Raw genomic sequence first — 21,880 nt, forward strand, 5'->3', positions numbered from 1 at the left:
AGAATTCCTTCATGTAAGGTACCCATCCCATCTAACAGAATGTTACAGTATAGTATCCCATTCATGTAAGGTACCCATCCCATCTAACTGAATGTCACAGTATAGAATTCCTTCATTTAAGGTACCCATCCCATCTAACAGAATGTCACAGTATAGAATTCCATTCTTGTAAGGGACACATCCCATCTCACAGAATGTTAATGTACCTCATCTATTCCGTGTCAGTTACCCATCCCATCTAACAGAATGTCACAGTATAGAATTCCATTCATGTAAGGTACCCATCCAATCTCACAGCATGTTACCGTACCTCATCTATTCCATGTAAGTCACCCATGCCACCTAAAAGAATGTCACAGTACAGAATCCAATTTATGTAAGGTTCCCATCCCATCTAACAGAATGTCACAGTATAGAATACCATTCATGTAAGGTACCCATCCGATCTAACAGAATGTCACAGTATAGAATAACATTCATGTAAGGTACCCTTCCCATCTAACAGAATGTTACAGTATAGAATACCATTCATGTAAGGTACCCATCCCATCTAACAGAATGTTACAGTACCTCATCTATTCTCTCAAGGCACCCATCCCATCTAACATAATGTTACAGTATAGAATCCCATTCATGTAAGGTACCCATTCCATCTAAAAGAATGTAACAGTATAGAATCCCATTCATGTAAGGTACCCATCCCATCTAGCAGAATGTCACAGTATAGAATTCCATTCATGTAAGGTACCCATCCCATCTAACAGAATGCCACAGTATAGAATTCCATTCATGTGGGGTACCCATCCCATCTAACAGAATGTTACAGTATAGAATCCCATTCATGTAAGGTACTCATCCCATCTAATAGAATGTAACAGTAAAGAATTCCATTCATGTAAGGTACCCATCCCATCTAGCAGAATGTTACAGTATAGAATCCCATTCATGTAAGGTACCCATCCCATCTAACAGAAAGTCACAGTATAGAATTCTATTCATGTAAGGTACCCATCCCATCTAACTGAATGTCACAATATAGAATTCCTTCATGTAAGGTACCCATCCCATCTAACAGAATGTTACAGTATAGAATCCCATTCATGTAAGGTACCCATCCCATCTAACTGAATGTCACAGTATAGAATTCCATTCATGTAAGGTACCCATCCCATCTAACAGAATGTTACAGTATAGAATCTGATTCATGTAAGGTACCCATCCCATCTAACTGAATGTCACAGTTTAGAATTCCATTCATGTAAGGTACCCATCCCATCTAACAGAATGTTACAGTATAGAATTCCATTCATGTAAGGTACCCATCCCATCTAACAGAATGTTACAGTATAGAATCCCATTCATGTAAGGTACCCATCCCATCTAACTGAATGTCACAGTATAGACTTCCATTCATGTAAGGTACCCATCCCATCTAACTGAATGTCACAGTATAGAATTCCATTCATGTAAGGTACCCATCCCATCTAACAGAATGTCACAGTATAGAATCCCATTCATGTAAGGTACCCATCACATCTAACAGAATGTTACAGTAAAGAATCCCATTCATGTAAGGTACCCATCCCATCTAACAGAAAGTAATATTATAGAATTCCATTCATGTAAGGTACCCATCCCATCTAACTGAATGTCACAGTATAGAATTCCATTCATGTAAGGTACCCATCCCATCTAACAGAATATTACAGTATAGAATCCCATTCATGTAAGGTACCCATCCCATCTAACAGAAAGTAACAGTATAGAATTCCATTCATGTAAGGTACCCATCCCATCTAACAGAAAGTAACATTATAGAATTCCATTCATGTAAGGTACCTATCCCATCTAACTGAATGTCACAGTATAGAATTCCATTCATGTAAGGTACCCATCCCATCTAACAGAATATTACAGTATAGAATCCCATTCATGTAAGGTACCCATCCCATCTAACAGAAAGTAACAGTATAGAATTCCATTCATGTAAGGTACCCATCCCATCTAACTGAATGTCACAGAATAGAATTCCATTCATGTAAGGTACCCATCCCATCTAACAGAATGTTACAGTATAGAATCCCATTCATGTAAGGTACCCATCCCATCTAACTGAATGTCACAGTATAGAATTCAATTCATGTAAGGTACCCATCCAATCTCACAGCATGTTACCGTACCTCATCTATTCCATGTAAGTCACCCATGCCACCTAAAAGAATGTCACAGTACAGAATCCAATTTATGTAAGGTTCCCATCCCATCTAACAGAATGTCACAGTATAGAATACCATTCATGTAAGGTACCCATCCGATCTAACAGAATGTCACAGTATAGAATAACATTCATGTAAGGTACCCTTCCCATCTAACAGAATGTTACAGTATAGAATACCATTCATGTAAGGTACCCATCCCATCTAACAGAATGTTACAGTACCTCATCTATTCTCTCAAGGCACCCATCCCATCTAACATAATGTTACAGTATAGAATCCCATTCATGTAAGGTACCCATTCCATCTAAAAGAATGTAACAGTATAGAATCCCATTCATGTAAGGTACCCATCCCATCTAGCAGAATGTCACAGTATAGAATTACATTCATGTAAGGTACCCATCCCATCTAACAGAATGCCACAGTATAGAATTCCATTCATGTGGGGTACCCATCCCATCTAACAGAATGTTACAGTATAGAATCCCATTCATGTAAGGTACTCATCCCATCTAATAGAATGTAACAGTAAAGAATTCCATTCATGTAAGGTACCCATCCCATCTAGCAGAATGTTACAGTATAGAATCCCATTCATGTAAGGTACCCATCCCATCTAACAGAAAGTCACAGTATAGAATTCTATTCATGTAAGGTACCCATCCCATCTAACTGAATGTCACAATATAGAATTCCTTCATGTAAGGTACCCATCCCATCTAACAGAATGTTACAGTATAGAATCCCATTCATGTAAGGTACCCATCCCATCTAACTGAATGTCACAGTATAGAATTCCATTCATGTAAGGTACCCATCCCATCTAACAGAATGTTACAGTATAGAATCTGATTCATGTAAGGTACCCATCCCATCTAACTGAATGTCACAGTTTAGAATTCCATTCATGTAAGGTACCCATCCCATCTAACAGAATGTTACAGTATAGAATTCCATTCATGTAAGGTACCCATCCCATCTAACAGAATGTTACAGTATAGAATCCCATTCATGTAAGGTACCCATCCCATCTAACTGAATGTCACAGTATAGACTTCCATTCATGTAAGGTACCCATCCCATCTAACTGAATGTCACAGTATAGAATTCCATTCATGTAAGGTACCCATCCCATCTAACAGAATGTCACAGTATAGAATCCCATTCATGTAAGGTACCCATCACCTCTAACAGAATGTTACAGTAAAGAATCCCATTCATGTAAGGTACCCATCCCATCTAACAGAAAGTAATATTATAGAATTCCATTCATGTAAGGTACCCATCCCATCTAACTGAATGTCACAGTATAGAATTCCATTCATGTAAGGTACCCATCACATCTAACAGAATATTACAGTATAGAATCCCATTCATGTAAGGTACCCATCCCATCTAACAGAAAGTAACAGTATAGAATTCCATTCATGTAAGGTACCCCTCCCATCTAACAGAAAGTAACATTATAGAATTCCATTCATGTAAGGTACCTATCCCATCTAACTGAATGTCACAGTATAGAATTCCATTCATGTAAGGTACCCATCCCATCTAACAGAATATTACAGTATAGAATCCCATTCATGTAAGGTACCCATCCCATCTAACAGAAAGTAACAGTATAGAATTCCATTCATGTAAGGTACCCATCCCATCTAACTAAATGTCACAGAATAGAATTCCATTCATGTAAGGTACCCATCCCATCTAACAGAATGTTACAGTATAGAATCCCATTCATGTAAGGTACCCATCCCATCTAACTGAATGTCACAGTATAGAATTCAATTCATGTAAGGTACCCATCCCAAATAACAGAAAGTAACAGTATAGAATTCCATTCATGTAAGGTACCCATCCCATCTAACAGAATGTCACAGTATAGAATTCCATTCATGTAAGGTACCCATCTCATCTAAAAGAATGTTACAGTATAGAATCCCATTCATGTAAGGTACTCATCCCATCTAATAGAATGTAACAGTAAAGAATTCCATTCATGTAAGGTACCCATCCCATCTAGCAGAATGTTACAGTATAGAATCCCATTCATGTAAGGTACACATCCCATCTAACAGAAAGTCACAGTATAGAATTCTATTCATGTAAGGTACCCATCCCATCTAACTGAATGTCACAGAATAGAATTCCTTCATGTAAGGTACCCATCCCATCTAACAGAATGTTACAGTATAGTATCCCATTCATGTAAGGTACCCATCCCATCTAACTGAATGTCACAGTATAGAATTCCTTCATTTAAGGTACCCATCCCATTTAACAGAATGTTACAGTATAGAATCCCATTCATGTAAGGTACCCATCCCATCTAACTGAATGTTACAGTATAGAATTCCATTTATGTAAGGTACCCATCCCATCTAACAGAATGTTACAGTATAGAATCCCATTCATGTAAGGTACCCATCCCATCTAACAGAATGTTACAGTATAGAATCCCATTCATGTAAGGTACCCATCCCATCTAACAGAAAGTCACAGTATAGAATTCCATTCATGTAAGGTACCCATCCCATCTAACTGAATGTCACAGTATAGAATTCCATTCATGTAAGGTACCCATCCCATCTAACAGAATGTTACAGTATAGAATCCCATTCATGTAAGGTACCCATCCCATCTAACTGAATGTCACAGTATAGAATTCCATTCATGTAAGGTACCCATCCCATCTAACTGAATGTCACAGTATAGAATTCCATTTATGTAAGGTACCCATCCCATCTAACAGAATGTTACAGTATAGAATCCCATTAATGTAAGGTACCCATCCCATCTAACAGAATGTTACAGTATAGAATCCCATTCATGTAAGGTACCCATCCCATCTAACAGAAAGTCACAGTATAGAATTCCATTCATGTAAGGTACCCATCCCATCTAACAGAATGTTACAGTATAGAATTCCATTCATGTAAGGTACCCATCCCATCTAACTGAATGTCACAGTATAGAATTCCATTCATGTAAGGTACCCATCCCATCTAACAGAATGTTACAGTATAGAATCCCATTCATGTAAGGTACCCATCCCATCTAACTGAATGTTACAGTATAGAATTCCATTCATGTAAGGTACCCATCCCATCTAACAGAATGTCACAGTATAGAATCCCATTCATGTAAGGTACCCATCCCTTCTAACAGAATGTTACAGTAAAGAATCCCATTCATGTAAGGTACCCTTCCCATCTAACAGAAAGTAACATTATAGAATTCCATTCATGTAAGGTACCCATCCCATCTAACTGAATGTCACAGTATAGAATTTCATTCATGTAAGGTACCCATCCCATCTAACAGAAAGTCACAGTATAGAATTCCATTCATGTAAGGTACCCATCCCATCTAACAGAATATTACAGTATAGAATCTCATTCATGTAAGGTACCCATCCCATCTAACAGAAAGTAACAGTATAGAATTCCATTCATGTAAGGTACCCATCCCATCTAACTGAATGTCACAGAATAGAATTCCATTCATGTAAGGTACCCATCCCATCTAACAGAATGTTACAGTATAGAATCCCATTCATGTAAGGTACCCATCCCATCTAACTGAATGTCACAGTATAGAATTCCATTCATGTAAGGTACCCATCCCAAATAACAGAAAGTAACAGTATAGAAATCCATTCATGTAAGGTACCCATCCCATCTAACAGAATGTCACAGTATAGAATTCCATTCATGTAAGGTACCCATCTCATCTAACAGAATGTTACAGTATAGAATCCCATTCATGTAAGGTACTCATCCCATCTAATAGAATGTAACAGTAAAGAATTCCATTCATGTAAGGTACCCATCCCATCTAGCAGAATGTTACAGTATAGAATCCCATTCATGTAAGGTACACATCCCATCTAACCGAAAGTCACAGTATAGAATGCTATTCATGTAAGGTACCCATCCCATCTAACTGAATGTCACAGTATAGAATTCCTTCATGTAAGGTACCCATCCCATCTAACAGAATGTTACAGTATAGTATCCCATTCATGTAAGGTACCCATCCCATCTAACTGAATGTCACAGTATAGAATTCCTTCATGTAAGGTACCCATCCCATCTAACAGAATGTTACAGTATAGAATCCCATTCATGTAAGGTACCCATCCCATCTAACTGAATGTTACAGTACAGAATTCCATTTATGTAAGGTACCCATCCCATCTAACATAATGTTACAGTATAGAATCCCATTCATGTAAGGTACCCATCCCATCTAACAGAATGTTACAGTATAGAATCCCATTCATGTAAGGTACCCATCCCATCTAACAGAAAGTCACAGTATAGAATTCCATTCATGTAAGGTACCCATCCCATCTAACTGAATGTCACAGTATAGAATTCCATTCATGTAAGGTACCCACCCCATCTAACAGAATGTTACAGTATAGAATCCCATTCATGTAAGGTACCCATCCCATCTAACTGAATGTCACAGTATAGAATTCCATTCATGTAAGGTAACCATCCCATCTAACTGAATGTCACAGTATAGAATTCCATTCATGTAAGGTACCCATCCCATCTAACAGAATGCCACAGTATAGAATCCCATTCATGTAAGGTACCCATCCCATCTAACAGAATGTTACAGTAAAGAATCCCATTCATGTAAGGTACCCTTCCCATCAAACAGAAAGTAACATTATAGAATTCCATTCATGTAAGGTACCCATCCCATCTAACTGAATGTCACAGTATAGAATTCCATTCATGTAAGGTACCCATCCCATCTAACAGAATGTTACAGTATAGAATCCCATTCATGTAAGGTACCCATCCCATCTAACAGAATGTTACAGTATAGTATCCCATTCATGTAAGGTACCCATCCCATCTAACTGAATGTCACAGTATAGAATTCCTTCATGTAAGGTACACATCCCATCTAACAGAAAGTCACAGTATAGAATGCTATTCATGTAAGGTACCCATCCCATCTAACTGAATGTCACAGTATAGAATTCCTTCATGTAAGGTACCCATCCCATCTAACAGAATGTTACAGTATAGTATCCCATTCATGTAAGGTACCCATCCCATCTAACAGAATGTTACAGTATAGAATCCCATTCATGTAAGGTACCCATCCCATCTAACAGAATGTTACAGTATAGAATCCCATTCATGTAAGGTACCCATCCCATCTAACAGAAAGTCACAGTATAGAATTCCATTCATGTAAGGTACCCATCCCATCTAACTGAATGTCACAGTATAGAATTCCATTCATGTAAGGTACCCATCCCATCTAACAGAATGTTACAGTATAGAATCCCATTCATCTAAGGTACCCATCCCATCTAACTGAATGTCACAGTATAGAATTCCATTCATGTAAGGTACCCATCCCATCTAACTGAATGTCACAGTATAGAATTCCATTTATGTAAGGTACCCATCCCATCTAACAGAATGTTACAGTATAGAATCCCATTCATGTAAGGTACCCATCCCATCTAACAGAATGTTACAGTATAGAATCCCATTCATGTAAGGTACCCATCCCATCTAACAGAAAGTCACAGTATAGAATTCCATTCATGTAAGGTACCCATTCCATCTTACAGAATGTTACAGTATAGAATCCCATTCATGTAAGGTACCCATCCCATCTAACTGAATGTCACAGTATAGAATTCCATTCATGTAAGGTACCCATCCCATCTAACTGAATGTCACAGTATAGAATTCCATTCATGTAAGGTACCCATCCCATCTAACAGAATGTCACAGTATAGAATCCCATTCATGTAAGGTACCCATCCCATCTAACTGAATGTTACAGTACAGAATTCCATTTATGTAAGGTACCCATCCCATCTAACATAATGTTACAGTATAGAATCCCATTCATGTAAGGTACCCATCCCATCTAACAGAATGTTACAGTATAGAATCCCATTCATGTAAGGTACCCATCCCATCTAACAGAAAGTCACAGTATAGAATTCCATTCATGTAAGGTACCCATCCCATCTAACTGAATGTCACAGTATAGAATTCCATTCATGTAAGGTACCCACCCCATCTAACAGAATGTTACAGTATAGAATCCCATTCATGTAAGGTACCCATCCCATCTAACTGAATGTCACAGTATAGAATTCCATTCATGTAAGGTAACCATCCCATCTAACTGAATGTCACAGTATAGAATTCCATTCATGTAAGGTACCCATCCCATCTAACAGAATGCCACAGTATAGAATCCCATTCATGTAAGGTACCCATCCCATCTAACAGAATGTTACAGTAAAGAATCCCATTCATGTAAGGTACCCTTCCCATCAAACAGAAAGTAACATTATAGAATTCCATTCATGTAAGGTACCCATCCCATCTAACTGAATGTCACAGTATAGAATTCCATTCATGTAAGGTACCCATCCCATCTAACAGAATGTTACAGTATAGAATCCCATTCATGTAAGGTACCCATCCCATCTAACAGAATGTTACAGTATAGTATCCCATTCATGTAAGGTACCCATCCCATCTAACTGAATGTCACAGTATAGAATTCCTTCATGTAAGGTACACATCCCATCTAACAGAAAGTCACAGTATAGAATGCTATTCATGTAAGGTACCCATCCCATCTAACTGAATGTCACAGTATAGAATTCCTTCATGTAAGGTACCCATCCCATCTAACAGAATGTTACAGTATAGTATCCCATTCATGTAAGGTACCCATCCCATCTAACAGAATGTTACAGTATAGAATCCCATTCATGTAAGGTACCCATCCCATCTAACAGAATGTTACAGTATAGAATCCCATTCATGTAAGGTACCCATCCCATCTAACAGAAAGTCACAGTATAGAATTCCATTCATGTAAGGTACCCATCCCATCTAACTGAATGTCACAGTATAGAATTCCATTCATGTAAGGTACCCATCCCATCTAACAGAATGTTACAGTATAGAATCCCATTCATCTAAGGTACCCATCCCATCTAACTGAATGTCACAGTATAGAATTCCATTCATGTAAGGTACCCATCCCATCTAACTGAATGTCACAGTATAGAATTCCATTTATGTAAGGTACCCATCCCATCTAACAGAATGTTACAGTATAGAATCCCATTCATGTAAGGTACCCATCCCATCTAACAGAATGTTACAGTATAGAATCCCATTCATGTAAGGTACCCATCCCATCTAACAGAAAGTCACAGTATAGAATTCCATTCATGTAAGGTACCCATTCCATCTTACAGAATGTTACAGTATAGAATCCCATTCATGTAAGGTACCCATCCCATCTAACTGAATGTCACAGTATAGAATTCCATTCATGTAAGGTACCCATCCCATCTAACTGAATGTCACAGTATAGAATTCCATTCATGTAAGGTACCCATCCCATCTAACAGAATGTCACAGTATAGAATCCCATTCATGTAAGGTACCCATCCCATCTAACAGAATGTTACAGTAAAGAATCCCATTCATGTAAGGTACCCTTCCCATCTAACAGAAAGTAACATTATAGAATTCCATTCATGTAAGGTACCCATCCCATCTAACTGAATGTCACAGTATAGAATTCCATTCATGTAAGGTACCCATCCCATCTAACAGAATGTCACAGTATAGAATCCCATTCATGTAAGGTACCCATCCCATCTAACTGAATGTCACAGTATAGAATTCCATTCATGTAAGGTACCCATCCCATCTAACAGAAACTCACAGTATAGAATTCCATTCATGTAAGGTACCCATCTCATCTAACAGAATGTCACAGTATAGAATTCCATTCATGTAAGGTACCCATCCCATCTAACTGAATGTCACAGTATAGAATTCCATTCATGTAAGGTACCCATCCCATCTAACAGAATGCCACAGTATAGAATCCCATTCATGTAAGGTACCCATCCCATCTAACAGAATGTTACAGTAAAGAATCCCATTCATGTAAGGTACCCTTCCCATCTAACAGAAAGTAACATTATAGAATTCCATTCATGTAAGGTACCCATCCCATCTAACTGAATGTCACAGTATAGAATTCCATTCATGTAAGGTACCCATCCCATCTAACAGAATGTTACAGTATAGAATCCCATTCATGTAAGGTACCCATCCCATCTAACAGAATGTTACAGTATAGTATCCCATTCATGTAAGGTACCCATCCCATCTAACTGAATGTCACAGTATAGCATTCCTTCATGTAAGGTACACATCCCATCTAACAGAAAGTCACAGTATAGAATTCTATTCATGTAAGGTACCCATCCCATCTAACTGAATGTCACAGTATAGAATTCCTTCATGTAAGGTACCCATCCCATCTAACAGAATGTTACAGTATAGTATCCCATTCATGTAAGGTACCCATCCCATCTAACTGAATGTCACAGTATAGAATTCCTTCATGTAAGGTACCCATCCCATCTAACAGAATGTTACAGTATAGAATCCCATTCATGTAAGGTACCCATCCCATCTAACTGAATGTTACAGTATAGAATTCCATTTATGTAAGGTACCCATCCCATCTAACAGAATGTTACAGTATAGAATCCCATTCATGTAAGGTATCCATCCCATCTAACAGAATGTTACAGTATAGAATCCCATTCATGTAAGGTACCCATCCCATCTAACAGAAAGTCACAGTATAGAATTCCATTCATGTAAGGTACCCATCCCATCTAACTGAATGTCACAGTATAGAATTCCATTCATGTAAGGTACCCATCCCATCTAACTGAATGTTACAGTATAGAATCCCATTCATCTAAGGTACCCATCCCATCTAACTGAATGTCACAGTATAGAATTCCATTCATGTAAGGTACCCATCCCATCTAACTGAATGTCACAGTATAGAATTCCATTTATGTAAGGTACCCATCCCATCTAACAGAATGTTACAGTATAGAATCCCATTCATGTAAGGTACCCATCCCATCTAACAGAATGTTACAGTATAGAATCCCATTCATGTAAGGTACCCATCCCATCTAACAGAAAGTCACAGTATAGAATTCCATTCATGTAAGGTACCCATCCCATCTAACAGAATGTTACAGTATAGAATCCCATTCATGTAAGGTACCCATCCCATCTAACTGAATGTCACAGTATAGAATTCCATTCATGTAAGGTACCCATCCCATCTAACTGAATGTCACAGTATAGAATTCCATTCATGTAAGGTACCCATCCCATCTAACAGAATGTCACAGTATAGAATCCCATTCATGTAAGGTACCCATCCCATCTAACAGAATGTTACAGTAAAGAATCCCATTCATGTAAGGTACCCTTCCCATCTAACAGAAAGTAACATTATAGAATTCCATTCATGTAAGGTACCCATCCCATCTAACTGAATGTCACAGTATAGAATTCCATTCATGTAAGGTACCCATCCCATCTAACAGAATGTCACAGTATAGAATCCCATTCATGTAAGGTACCCATCCCATCTAACTGAATGTCACAGTATAGAATTCCATTCATGTAAGGTACCCATCCCATCTAACAGAAAGTCACAGTATAGAATTCCATTCATGTAAGGTACCCATCCCATCTAACAGAATGTCACAGTATAGAATTCCATTCATCTATGGTACCCATCCCATCTAACAGAATGTTACAGTATAGAATCCCATTCATGTAAGGTACCCATCCCATCTAACAGAATGTTACAGTATAGAATCCCATTCATGTAAGGTACCCATCTCACCTAACAGAATGTAACAGTATAGAATTCCATTCATGTAAGGTACCCATCCCATCTAACAGAATTTCACAGTATAGAATCCATTCATGGAATGTACCCATCCCATCTAACGGAATGTTACAGTATAGAATCCCATTATCCCATTCATGTAAGGTACCCATCCCATCTAACAGAAAGTCACAGTATAGAATTCCATTCATGTAAGGTACCCATCCCATCTAACTGAATGTCACAGTATAGAATTCCTTCATGTAAGGTACCCATCCCATCTAACAGAATGTTACAGTATAGAATCCCATTCATGTAAGGTACCCATTCCATCTAACTGAATGTCACAGTATAGAATTTCATTCATGTAAGGTATCCATCCCATCTAACAGAATGTTACAGTATAGAATCCCATTCATGTAAGGTACCCATCCCATCTAACAGAATGTTACAGTATAGAATCCCATTCATGTAAGGTGCCCATCTCACCTAACAGAATGTAACAGTATAGAATTCCATTCATGTAAGGTACCCATCCCATCTAACAGAATTTCACAGTATAGAATCCATTCATGGAATGTACCCATCCCATCTAACGGAATGTTACAGTATAGAATCCCATTATCCCATTCATGTAAGGTACCCATCCCATCTAACAGAAAGTCACAGTATAGAATTCCATTCATGTAAGGTACCCATCCCATCTAACTGAATGTCACAGTATAGAATTCCTTCATGTAAGGTACCCATCCCATCTAACAGAATGTTACAGTATAGAATCCCATTCATGTAAGGTACCCATTCCATCTAACTGAATGTCACAGTATAGAATTTCATTCATGTAAGGTATCCATCCCATCTAACAGAATGTTACAGTATAGAATCCCATTCATGTAAGGTACCCATCCCATCTAACAAAATGTTACAGTATAGACTTCCATTCATGTAAGGTACCCATCCCATCTAACAGAAAGTCACAGTATAGAATTATATTCATGCAAGGTACCCATCCCATCTAACTGAATGTCACAGTATAGAATTCCATTCGTGTAAGGTACCCATCCCATCTAACAGAATGTTACAGTATAGAATCCCATTCATGTAAGGTACCCATCCCATCTAACGGAATGTTACAGTATAGAATCCCATTATCCCATTCATGTAAGGTACCCATCCCATCTAACAGAAAGTCACAGTATAGAATTCCATTCATGTAAGGTACCCATCCCATCTAACTGAATGTCACAGTATAGAATTCCTTCATGTAAGGTACCCATCCCATCTATCAGAATGTTACAGTATAGAATCCCATTCATGTAAGGTACCCATCCCATCTAACTGAATGTCACAGTTTAGAATTCCATTCATGTAAGGTACCCATCCCATCTAACAGAATGTCACAGTATAGACTTCCATTTATGTAAGGTACCCATCCCATCTAACATAATGTCACAGTATAGACTTCCATTCATGTAAGGTACCCATCCCATCTAACAGAATGTTACAGTATAGAATTCCATTCATGTAAGGTACCCATCCCATCTAACAGAATGTTACAGTATAGAATCCCATTCATGTAAGGTACCCATCCCATCTAACTGAATGTCACAGTATAGACTTCCATTCATGTAAGGTACCCATCCCATCTAACTGAATGTCACAGTATAGAATTCCATTCATGTAAGGTACCCATCCCATCTAACAGAATGTCACAGTATAGAATCCCATTCATGTAAGGTACCCATCCCATCTAACTGAATGTCACAGTATAGAATTCCTTCATGTAAGGTACCCATCCCATCTAACAGAATGTTACAGTATAGAATCCCATTCATGTAAGGTACCCATCCCATCTAACTGAATGTTACAGTATAGAATTCCATTTATGTAAGGTACCCATCCCATCTAACAGAATGTTACAGTATAGAATCCCATTCATGTAAGGTACCCATCCCATCTAACAGAATGTTACAGTATAGAATCCCATTCATGTAAGGTACCCATCCCATCTAACAGAAAGTCACAGTATAGAATTCCATTCATGTAAGGTACCCATCCCATCTAACTGAATGTCACAGTATAGAATTCCATTCATGTAAGGTACACATCCCATCTAACTGAATGTTACAGTATAGAATCCCATTCATCTAAGGTACCCATCCCATCTAACTGAATGTCACAGTATAGAATTCCATTCATGTAAGGTACCCATCCCATCTAACTGAATGTCACAGTATAGAATTCCATTTATGTAAGGTACCCATCCCATCTAACAGAATGTTACAGTATAGAATCCCATTCATGTAAGGTACCCATCCCATCTAACAGAATGTTACAGTATAGAATCCCATTCATGTAAGGTACCCATCCCATCTAACAGAAAGTCACAGTATAGAATTCCATTCATGTAAGGTACCCATCCCATCTAACAGAATGTTACAGTATAGAATCCCATTCATGTAAGGTACCCATCCCATCTAACTGAATGTCACAGTATAGAATTCCATTCATGTAAGGTACCCATCCCATCTAACTGAATGTCACAGTATAGAATTCCATTCATGTAAGGTACCCATCCCATCTAACAGAATGTCACAGTATAGAATCCCATTCATGTAAGGTACCCATCCCATCTAACAGAATGTTACAGTAAAGAATCCCATTCATGTAAGGTACCCTTCCCATCTAACAGAAAGTAACATTATAGAATTCCATTCATGTAAGGTACCCATCCCATCTAACTGAATGTCACAGTATAGAATTCCATTCATGTAAGGTACCCATCCCATCTAACAGAATGTCACAGTATAGAATCCCATTCATGTAAGGTACCCATCCCATCTAACTGAATGTCACAGTATAGAATTCCATTCATGTAAGGTACCCATCCCATCTAACAGAAAGTCACAGTATAGAATTCCATTCATGTAAGGTACCCATCCCATCTAACAGAATGTCACAGTATAGAATTCCATTCATCTATGGTACCCATCCCATCTAACAGAATGTTACAGTATAGAATCCCATTCATGTAAGGTACCCATCCCATCTAACAGAATGTTACAGTATAGAATCCCATTCATGTAAGGTACCCATCTCACCTAACAGAATGTAACAGTATAGAATTCCATTCATGTAAGGTACCCATCCCATCTAACAGAATTTCACAGTATAGAATCCATTCATGGAATGTACCCATCCCATCTAACGGAATGTTACAGTATAGAATCCCATTATCCCATTCATGTAAGGTACCCATCCCATCTAACAGAAAGTCACAGTATAGAATTCCATTCATGTAAGGTACCCATCCCATCTAACTGAATGTCACAGTATAGAATTCCTTCATGTAAGGTACCCATCCCATCTAACAGAATGTTACAGTATAGAATCCCATTCATGTAAGGTACCCATTCCATCTAACTGAATGTCACAGTATAGAATTTCATTCATGTAAGGTACCCATCCGTTCTAACTGAATGTCACAGTATAGAATTCCTTCATGTAAGGTACCCATCCCATCTAACAGAATGTTACAGTATAGAATCCCATTCATGTAAGGTACCCCTCCCATCTAACTGAATGTCAGAGTATAGAATTTCATTCATGTAAGGTACCCATCCCATCTAACAGAATGTTACAGTATAGAATCCCATTCATGTAAGGTACCCATCCCATCTAACAAAATGTTACAGTATAGAATTCCATTCATGTAAGGTACCCATCCCATCTAACAGAAAGTCACAGTATAGAATTATATTCATGTAAGGTACCCATCCCATCTAACTGAATGTCACAGTATAGAATTCCATTCGTGTAAGGTACCCATCCCATCTAACAGAATGTTACAGTATAGAATCCCATTTGTGTAAGGTACCCATCCCATCTAACAGAAAGTCACAGTATAGAATTCTATTCATGTAAGGTACCCATCCCATCTAACTGAATGTTACAGTACAGAATTCCATTTATGTAAGGTACCCATCCCATCTAACAGAATGCTACAGTATAGAATTCCATTCATGTAAGGTACCCATCCCATCTAACAGAATGTTACAGTATAGAATCCCATTCATGTAAGGTACCCATCCCATCTAACTGAATGTCACAGTATAGACTTCCATTCATGTAAGGTACCCATCCCATCTAACTGAATGTCACAGTATAGAATTCCATTCATGTAAGGTACCCATCCCATCTAACAGAATGTCACAGTATAGAATCCCATTCATGTAAGGTACCCATCACATCTAACAGAATGTTACAGTAAAGAATCCCATTCATGTAAGGTACCCATCCCATCTAACAGAAAGTAACATTATAGAATTCCATTCATGTAAGGTACCCATCCCATCTAACTGAATGTCACAGTATAGAATTCCATTCATGTAAGGTACCCATCCCATCTAACAGAATATTACAGTATAGAATCCCATTCATGTAAGGTACCCATCCCATCTAACAGAAAGTAACAGTATAGAATTCCATTCATGTAAGGTACCCATCCCATCTAACAGAAAGTAACATTATAGAATTCCATTCATGTAAGGTACCTATCCCATCTAACTGAATGTCACAGTATAGAATTCCATTCATGTAAGGTACCCATCCCATCTAACAGAATATTACAGTATAGAATCCCATTCATGTAAGGTACCCATCCCATCTAACAGAAAGTAACAGTATAGAATTCCATTCATGTAAGGTACCCATCCCATCTAACTGAATGTCACAGAATAGAATTCCATTCATGTAAGGTACCCATCCCATCTAACAGAATGTTACAGTATAGAATCCCATTCATGTAAGGTACCCATCCCATCTAACTGAATGTCACAGTATAGAATTCAATTCATGTAAGGTACCCATCCCAAATAACAGAAAGTAACAGGATAGAATTCCATTCATGTAAGGTACCCATCCCATCTAACAGAATGTCACAGTATAGAATTCCATTCATGTAAGGTACCCATCTCATCTAAAAGAATGTTACAGTATAGAATCCCATTCATGTAAGGTACTCATCCCATCTAATAGAATGTAACAGTAAAGAATTCCATTCATGTAAGGTACCCATCCCATCTAGCAGAATGTTACAGTATAGAATCCCATTCATGTAAGGTACACATCCCATCTAACAGAAAGTCACAGTATAGAATTCTATTCATGTAAGGTACCCATCCCATCTAACTGAATGTCACAGAATAGAATTCCTTCATGTAAGGTACCCATCCCATCTAACAGAATGTTACAGTATAGTATCCCATTCATGTAAGGTACCCATCCCATCTAACTGAATGTCACAGTATAGAATTCCTTCATTTAAGGTACCCATCCCATCTAACAGAATGTCACAGTATAGAATTCCATTCTTGTAAGGGACACATCCCATCTCACAGAATGTTAATGTACCTCATCTATTCCGTGTCAGTTACCCATCCCATCTAACAGAATGTCACAGTATAGAATTCCATTCATGTAAGGTACCCATCCAATCTCACAGCATGTTACCGTACCTCATCTATTCCATGTAAGTCACCCATGCCACCTAAAAGAATGTCACAGTACAGAATCCAATTTATGTAAGGTTCCCATCCCATCTAACAGAATGTCACAGTATAGAATACCATTCATGTAAGGTACCCATCCGATCTAACAGAATGTCACAGTATAGAATAACATTCATGTAAGGTACCCTTCCCATCTAACAGAATGTTACAGTATAGAATACCATTCATGTAAGGTACCCATCCCATCTAACAGAATGTTACAGTACCTCATCTATTCTCTCAAGGCACCCATCCCATCTAACATAATGTTACAGTATAGAATCCCATTCATGTAAGGTACCCATTCCATCTAAAAGAATGTAACAGTATAGAATCCCATTCATGTAAGGTACCCATCCCATCTAGCAGAATGTCACAGTATAGAATTCCATTCATGTAAGGTACCCATCCCATCTAACAGAATGCCACAGTATAGAATTCCATTCATGTGGGGTACCCATCCCATCTAACAGAATGTTACAGTATAGAATCCCATTCATGTAAGGTACTCATCCCATCTAATAGAATGTAACAGTAAAGAATTCCATTCATGTAAGGTACCCATCCCATCTAGCAGAATGTTACAGTATAGAATCCCATTCATGTAAGGTACCCATCCCATCTAACAGAAAGTCACAGTATAGAATTCTATTCATGTAAGGTACCCATCCCATCTAACTGAATGTCACAATATAGAATTCCTTCATGTAAGGTACCCATCCCATCTAACAGAATGTTACAGTATAGAATCCCATTCATGTAAGGTACCCATCCCATCTAACTGAATGTCACAGTATAGAATTCCATTCATGTAAGGTACCCATCCCATCTAACAGAATGTTACAGTATAGAATCTGATTCATGTAAGGTACCCATCCCATCTAACTGAATGTCACAGTTTAGAATTCCATTCATGTAAGGTACCCATCCCATCTAACAGAATGTTACAGTATAGAATTCGATTCATGTAAGGTACCCATCCCATCTAACAGAATGTTACAGTATAGAATCCCATTCATGTAAGGTACCCATCCCATCTAACTGAATGTCACAGTATAGACTTCCATTCATGTAAGGTACCCATCCCATCTAACTGAATGTCACAGTATAGAATTCCATTCATGTAAGGTACCCATCCCATCTAACAGAATGTCACAGTATAGAATCCCATTCATGTAAGGTACCCATCACATCTAACAGAATGTTACAGTAAAGAATCCCATTCATGTAAGGTACCCATCCCATCTAACAGAAAGTAATATTATAGAATTCCATTCATGTAAGGTACCCATCCCATCTAACTGAATGTCACAGTATAGAATTCCATTCATGTAAGGTACCCATCCCATCTAACAGAATATTACAGTATAGAATCCCATTCATGTAAGGTACCCATCCCATCTAACAGAAAGTAACAGTATAGAATTCCATTCATGTAAGGTACCCATCCCATCTAACAGAAAGTAACATTATAGAATTCCATTCATGTAAGGTACCTATCCCATCTAACTGAATGTCACAGTATAGAATTCCATTCATGTAAGGTACCCATCCCATCTAACAGAATATTACAGTATAGAATCCCATTCATGTAAGGTACCCATCCCATCTAACAGAAAGTAACAGTATAGAATTCCATTCATGTAAGGTACCCATCCCATCTAACTGAATGTCACAGAATAGAATTCCATTCATGTAAGGTACCCATCCCATCTAACAGAATGTTACAGTATAGAATCCCATTCATGTAAGGTACCCATCCCATCTAACTGAATGTCACAGTATAGAATTCAATTCATGTAAGGTACCCATCCAATCTCACAGCATGTTACCGTACCTCATCTATTCCATGTAAGTCACCCATGCTACCTAAAAGAATGTCACAGTACAGAATCCAATTTATGTAAGGTTCCCATCCCATCTAACAGAATGTCACAGTATAGAATACCATTCATGTAAGGTACCCATCCGATCTAACAGAATGTCACAGTATAGAATAACATTCATGTAAGGTACCCTTCCCATCTAACAGAATGTTACAGTATAGAATACCATTCATGTAAGGTACCCATCCCATCTAACAGAATGTTACAGTACCTCATCTATTCTCTCAAGGCACCCATCCCATCTAACATAATGTTACAGTATAGAATCCCATTCATGTAAGGTACCCATTCCATCTAAAAGAATGTAACAGTATAGAATCCCATTCATGTAAGGTACCCATCCCATCTAGCAGAATGTCACAGTATAGAATTCCATTCATGTAAGGTACCCATCCCATCTAACAGAATGCCACAGTATAGAATTCCATTCATGTGGGGTACCCATCCCATCTAACAGAATGTTACAGTATAGAATCCCATTCATGTAAGGTACTCATCCCATCTAATAGAATGTAACAGTAAAGAATTCCATTCATGTAAGGTACCCATCCCATCTAGCAGAATGTTACAGTATAGAATCCCATTCATGTAAGGTACCCATCCCATCTAACAGAAAGTCACAGTATAGAATTCTATTCATGTAAGGTACCCATCCCATCTAACTGAATGTCACAATATAGAATTCCTTCATGTAAGGTACCCATCCCATCTAACAGAATGTTACAGTATAGAATCCCATTCATGTAAGGTACCCATCCCATCTAACTGAATGTCACAGTATAGAATTCCATTCATGTAAGGTACCCATCCCATCTAACAGAATGTTACAGTATAGAATCTGATTCATGTAAGGTACCCATCCCATCTAACTGAATGTCACAGTTTAGAATTCCATTCATGTAAGGTACCCATCCCATCTAACAGAATGTTACAGTATAGAATTCCATTCATGTAAGGTACCCATCCCATCTAACAGAATGTTACAGTATAGAATCCCATTCATGTAAGGTACCCATCCCATCTAACTGAATGTCACAGTATAGACTTCCATTCATGTAAGGTACCCATCCCATCTAACAGAATGTCACAGTATAGAATCCCATTCATGTAAGGTACCCATCACATCTAACAGAATGTTACAGTAAAGAATCCCATTCATGTAAGGTACCCATCCCATCTAACAGAAAGTAATATTATAGAATTCCATTCATGTAAGGTACCCATCCCATCTAACTGAATGTCACAGTATAGAATTCCATTCATGTAAGGTACCCATCCCATCTAACAGAATATTACAGTATAGAATCCCATTCATGTAAGGTACCCATCCCATCTAACAGAAAGTAACAGTATAGAATTCCATTCATGTAAGGTACCCATCCCATCTAACAGAAAGTAACATTATAGAATTCCATTCATGTAAGGTACCTATCCCATCTAACTGAATGTCACAGTATAGAATTCCATTCATGTAAGGTACCCATCCCATCTAACAGAATATTACAGTATAGAATCCCATTCATGTAAGGTACCCATCCCATCTAACAGAAAGTAACAGTATAGAATTCCATTCATGTAAGGTACCCATCCCATCTAACTAAATGTCACAGAATAGAATTCCATTCATGTAAGGTACCCATCCCATCTAACAGAATGTTACAGTATAGAATCCCATTCATGTAAGGTACCCATCCCATCTAACTGAATGTCACAGTATAGAATTCAATTCATGTAAGGTACCCATCCCAAATAACAGAAAGTAACAGTATAGAATTCCATTCATGTAAGGTACCCATCCCATCTAACAGAATGTCACAGTATAGAATTCCATTCATGTAAGGTACCCATCTCATCTAAAAGAATGTTACAGTATAGAATCCCATTCATGTAAGGTACTCATCCCATCTAATAGAATGTAACAGTAAAGAATTCCATTCATGTAAGGTACCCATCCCATCTAGCAGAATGTTACAGTATAGAATCCCATTCATGTAAGGTACACATCCCATCTAACAGAAAGTCACAGTATAGAATTCTATTCATGTAAGGTACCCATCCCATCTAACTGAATGTCACAGAATAGAATTCCTTCATGTAAGGTACCCATCCCATCTAACAGAATGTTACAGTATAGTATCCCATTCATGTAAGGTACCCATCCCATCTAACTGAATGTCACAGTATAGAATTCCTTCATTTAAGGTACCCATCCCATCTAACTGAATGTTACAGTATAGAATTCCATTTATGTAAGGTACCCATCCCATCTAACAGAATGTTACAGTATAGAATCCCATTCATGTAAGGTACCCATCCCATCTAACAGAATGTTACAGTATAGAATCCCATTCATGTAAGGTACCCATCCCATCTAACAGAAAGTCACAGTATAGAATTCCATTCATGTAAGGTACCCATCCCATCTAACTGAATGTTACAGTATAGTATCCCATTCATGTAAGGTACCCATCCCATCTAACTGAAT

The sequence above is a fragment of the Ambystoma mexicanum genome, chromosome 4p, assembly GCF_040938575.1.
Source record: "Ambystoma mexicanum isolate Mex_15411 chromosome 4p, UKY_AmexF1_1, whole genome shotgun sequence".
Taxonomy (NCBI): Eukaryota; Metazoa; Chordata; class Amphibia; order Caudata; family Ambystomatidae; genus Ambystoma; species Ambystoma mexicanum.